The sequence below is a fragment of the Trachymyrmex septentrionalis genome, unplaced genomic scaffold (assembly GCF_001594115.1).
Source record: "Trachymyrmex septentrionalis isolate Tsep2-gDNA-1 unplaced genomic scaffold, Tsep1.0 scaffold6, whole genome shotgun sequence".
NCBI lineage: Eukaryota > Metazoa > Arthropoda > Insecta > Hymenoptera > Formicidae > Trachymyrmex > Trachymyrmex septentrionalis.
Window position 1 is genome coordinate 1,611,816 of NW_017305778.1, and position 6,000 is coordinate 1,617,815.

Consider the following 6,000-nt stretch of genomic DNA (forward strand, 5'->3'; position numbering starts at 1 on the left):
TGAAACAGCTACGGGTCTTGCGTGCGCGCACGGCCGGGGATTACACCACATTGTGCAAAGAGGGCGCGCGTCGGATGGATGTTTCGCGCGTTCTAACGAACGCGATGGCACGCGCGAATTGCAATTATCCCGACATCCCAGTCGCGAATCGATTGAGATCGAGCGAGTATAGGGGAAGCGGGCGAGGGGGGTTGCTGTTTAGCTGATATTTCGTTCATGCGGTCAACCTGGCGCCTGACTTTGCTTGACATTTTTCGCGACAGATGGCGATGTTGTCGCCGCTGTCTCCCGCGCGATGGCGCTGACTTCACATCAGTTGAAATTGAACCGCGCCCGCGATTCAAATCGCCTGCCGTTCGTTTACGGCGCCACAGAGTTGTTGCCTTGGACGGTTGAATTCACATTGATTTTCGAAATTCGCGAACTATCTTGACGAGTATTGCGGATAGAGTGGCGAGCGGATGCGAGTGTTTGATTTTGGTATGTACTTTGCGAATTGTATCGCCATCCGACATCTTGCTTAAACTATGTCAATTTCCAGTGGAAACTTTCCACAGCGAATTGCGTTCTAGATGCTCCGTGATTGTTTGAGAGTAAGTTCTATCCGTGAATTATTATAGCAAGTGTCGTAACACATTGAACATTTCGCGCAATCGTTAATATTAATTTCGTTACGTATTTCAAATTAATCTTATTGAAGTGCAGCAAGTGCGCGATGGATATACGATCGTCACCAGGTGTGCATACACACTTGAATAATTCGTGTTAAATTTAACGCATTTTATGTATCTTAAATGATTCACCCAAATTTTTGTATTAATTTAATATAAAATGAATATGTTAGGAAATAATGCAAATATCATGTAAAAATTAATACAAGAATAACACTGACACAATTTGTAAGTAAATTGCGAAAGTATATTTTTTAAAAATAAAATTAACATTTATAATATATGAAATTTACATATTATATTTATTTATCTTAGAATTTACATTTTAAAATACGTTATTTTTATGTTATTTATTCTTATTATATTTTCTTATTATAAAATGTTACTTCAATACTCAGAAATATTGAATATATATTCGACGCAAAGTTCATAAATAACATAATTACATTATGTTAAATTAATATTTGAATATGTTAAAAATTTTAACAAAGACCAGTTTTCATACAAATACAAAATATTTTTACTGTACATGCATCATACAATTAACTGCGTTGATCGTGTTTTTTTACCCTCCATCGGCAATGTTAGATTTTAAAGGCATATCAATTTTTGTGAATTCGGGTAGATGAATTTAAATTTGTAAAAAACAAACAAAAATGTAATTTAACTTTTTAATGGTGAAAACTTCTTAATACTTTTGCAAATATGTAAGAATTTTTTCAGATTTTTATACAGTCCGAATGCAACATAAAAATCAATACTGAAGTTTGAAGATGGTTCCAGACAAAGGATGAAAAGTTCACATTGCCGGCGAAGGATTAATAGTAATTTAATCATTCACTGAAAGAAACGTTTTTGGTAATATAATTACATGGTAAAGTACTATACAATGTTGTTTTCAAAAACAATTGTTCTTTTTAAAAGTGTACAACTAAAAAAATTAAGTTTTTTTTTAGAAAACAGAGAAGCTATTTTTCAACTAAACAGAAAATTATTGATTAATGAAATATTAGCAAAAAGAATATACTTTTAGATCAGACCTGTCCAATTTGAGCTCCGAAACCAAAATGCAAAATTATCGACGCAAAAAATTTAATGTAAGATTTCAAGGACTATAAAGTATTGATAAGCGTCACTTAGATGTGTATCACCACTTTACATTCTCTGAAATCTTACATTGAATTTTGTTTACGTTTATGGCTTTGTGTTTTGACTCTGGAGCTCAAATTGGACAGGCCTGTCTTAGACACATCATTAAATATATTATTATTTTATATATAATATTATTTTTGTCATTTTCGTTTCACAATTCCTAATAACCATCCCTTTTTTAATTATGACAATTTTATATCTTAGAAAATTATAACAAAATAATAATTCAGCAAAAATACACTGTTGGGAAATTTGTGTTAAATATAACACATTTCAATTTTATCTCGAACGATAAATTCAAATTTTTGTGTTCATTTAACATATATAAGATGAATATGTTAGGAAATAACACAAATAGTATATTATATCAGTATAAAAAAAATAATTATAAAAAAGATAACAGTTTGTAAACAAACTATCAAATATATTTTTTTAATATAATTAACATTTATGATATATTAAATGAACACATATTTCATTTATTTATCTTAGAATTTACGTTTTAAAATAAATTATTTTTATGTTATTTGTTCAAATTTATTCATAAATTATGTCATTTTGACACTAAGAAAAGTTGAATCTAAATTTAACACAAAATCTTTAAATAACATGATTACAGTATAAATATATAATACAGTTAAATTAATATTCGAATATATATATTCAAAAATTCAACATAAATTGTTGAGAAAAATGTGAGTAAACCATTTCTAACACAAATACACAATGTTTTTTTTTTACTGTGTAATATACTTTAACAGTAGCCTACATTTATGTATCTTGATTAGCTGAAATGATTAAATTTATAATACAATTTTTTTTTAAATATTTTGATCATCAAAGCAGTCTTAATTCTAAAAGTTTTCTGTAGAATAGAATTTCCTTTTTGTTTACAGGAACGATACAACTCAAAATGTGTTACTGTTATAGAAAGTACTATAATCTCTTTGAAAATCTTAAGAATACGATACAAGTGCTAGTTGATGGACAGACTGTGAAGTTGAATACTTTTGATGATTGATAGAATAATCTTTATCTAACTTATTCATGATAATGTTTAAAAAAATTTTGTTAATTGTGTCAACTTTTTTTTAATTATGTCATTTTTGATGTTAAGAAACGATATTCTTTTTGGTATATAGAGCTATATAAGTGTAACTATTGTTATTAACATTATAGCAATAAATAACTATAAAATAATAACTATAAAAGTAGAGATCTATAATTATTTTACCATGCAATTATAATTATCATAAATACAAACAAATTTTCTTTTAGTGCTTCTTAACGGTTTATGAAATCATATTAAACCTTATCTATGCGGTAACTCATGAGCCTATATTTTTTTAAATCAGAATTTTGAAATATTTTTTGAACATAAAACTGATCATTCTGATTGTGTTTTGGATATATTAACTCATTTCCTTTTTTCTTTCAAAAATTAAACATACACTTATTTCTAGTGTGGGAAACGAACGGACCTCGGTATCTCGCGATACGATTGATCCGCCATCTTTTCGATATCTCGATACTCGCAGTATCGCATCTCAATAAATTTTAAATCGTAGTTAGTGACAGAATGTCGCATCGTGTACTACAACGTGAGGATTAATTTACAAATCGTTCCGTATGTTTTGTAACTATTACATTCTATAAGAACGAGTTTTGCACAAATACCCATCGTAAGTGTCTTATTGAGGCTCATTATCAGCTTGGCACGCTGTTCATCATAACTAGTCACGTTTTTCTCTGTTGCCGAGCGACAAGCTTTGTCTTCAGTCGCAGCAGCCATTGGTGGAAGGGTTAAGTCATGATTAGACTAGAGATTGAAATTGGATTGAAATTTAATCAATCAAAGCAATAATGAATCTTGCTTTGATTGGTTAAATTTCAAACCAATTTCAATCTCTAGTCTAATCACAGCTTTATGAGCTGGTATTCATAGCCAATTTTTATATTTAAAGTCGACTTAAGTATAATTTTAAGATGTTATAAATCATTCACAGAATCATATTAGCATTTTAAGATATTACTTAGGCTAATATTACATTTGTTTCTAATGGCTGGAGTACAAATACAAAATCTTATATGATTCATAACGCATAATGCATAAAAAAATGAATTAATCAAGGTCTTTTATTTGCTTCCTTTTCATGAAATAAAAGATTGGTTGATTGTTTTTTTATGCTTTATACGTTATGCAAGAACACTCTGTACTCCTGCCTTAAGATAATTAACTATAGGGACGCGCACAATCAAAAAAATAAGAAACAAAAATTTCAAGAAACAAGAAATGAGAACAAGAATTTTAACCTATCAGAAACTGTGTATTCCACAGTTTATAGTTTCTGATAGGTTGAAATTTTTAAACGGGGAGCACAGTTATGCGTTATGCATTTTTGCATAACATATAACATAAGACATAAGAAAATCAATCAATCAGAATCATTTATTTGGAAATGAAGGAAATGGAGGACTTGGATTGTTTCATTTTCTTAAGTATTATATTTATGCGTTGCAAGAGTCTGAGCTCTCTGGTTTAACACGCATTCTACAATAAGCCATTAGTCATAAATCAGAAGTTAGAAGCTGGAAATTGACCAATCACAGTCGTCAATTTCCAACTTCTAACTTCTGATTTATGATTAATGGCTTATTGTACAATAGAATAGCCATAAGGCGACACAAACTTGCATAATACATAACGCATAGTGCATAAGAGAATCAACCAATCAAAGTTCTTCTTTTTCGTGAAGTGGAAGAAAAGGAAAGATTCTGATTGATTGATTCTCTTATGCATTATGCGTTATGCAAAAGTCTGCCCCCCATTTTATTCTCTGTTCCCTATTTTCCTATTCTTTTGATTGTGTGTAGCCCTTATGAATGAATACCGGCCATTAGTCGCGGTCGGCGGCGCGGTACAATTAAAATGGCGGCGCGCCTCCGCGAGGCGCCGCGCGGTGACGCCAGCGTCACTACCGCGCACATCGTTCGCGGGCCGCCGCGGGCGCGATCCACGCGCGTCACGTCCCTGCTTGAGAGCCTTTTGGCCCGTGAACTGCGCAGTTGACAGAGCCCGCACGACGCGTTGCACCGGTGAGTTTTCCCTCCAGATATTTTTCGCGCGACGCCCGGCATGTCTCCACGCCGGCGTCGCGACGCCGTCGCGCGCGAGCACCACAGCGCTTCGCGGCATATCGCGTTTTTGTTTTCGCGCCGCGCGTCCGTTTCGTATCACGACGCGAGAAACACCTTATATGCACACGCGTATGTAACGTTTCGCGGCGCGGTAACGGGCGCCTTTCCGTTGCCCATCTGTGTTGGTGTGCCGTCGCGACGCGTGCGTATGCGTGCGCGCGCTCTCGTTCTCCGCCTCTCTATCTATCTATCTCTCTCTTTCTCTCTTGCCTGCTTTCGACGGCGCGGCGCGATATAACTGGGACACCCGCTCGGATCCCGTCCGAGACGATCGTAATTCATAAAGTGTCGCGACGTTTTCTCCGCCGCGACGCCGACGCGCCGCTCCGGTCGATTTCGGAGCCCGCCGTACCGCGGGCTTCCGCGTCGCCCACCCGCGACGCTACTGCGCAATTCAGCGACGACGCGTGTCACCATTGAAAGCGTGACTTGTGGTGGCCCACGATTTTTTCGTGCAAAGCAAACCGCGCTTTTTTCGTGCGGAAAGAAAGAAACAATCACGAGACGCACACGTACCTGGCACGCCGAGTAATCGCGAGCTATTCTTGGAGCAAGATGTTTCGCGATACCGCTACGTATTCGTATTCGTATTTGATGAGCTTATCTTGCAAAGGGTTTTTGCCGATAGCTACTTTGTCGATTTTGAATCGGGAACAAATCGAACGGAAACGCATGCACGTTGTGTAAAGAGGTGCTCGGTCAAGTTCCAGCGGTTAAGTTATATTTAGAAGTCATATATTCTTCGAGAGAAGTACATTATAAATGCGATAATTATACTTGTTTAAAAATTATTTATAATTTTGATATAAGGATTTGTATTTGTACCTCACTTATCGATAAATGTTCACAATTATTTCTGAGATTCTATTGTAAATTAAATTGTATGTAAAGGTACGCATTTATTGCATAAATATAAATCATAAAAGTGAAGTATAAATATACACCAATATACCTATATATATTTATTTATATATATATA

At 34.5% G+C, this 6,000-nt stretch overlaps 1 protein-coding gene across 1 annotated transcript in view; it reads left to right on the plus strand.

The window, feature by feature from the left end:
• The window catches only part of LOC108752232 (cAMP-responsive element-binding protein-like 2), a 37,791-nt gene that overhangs the window by 263 nt on the left and 31,528 nt on the right, over positions 1-6,000 (plus strand). The window lies entirely within an intron of this gene.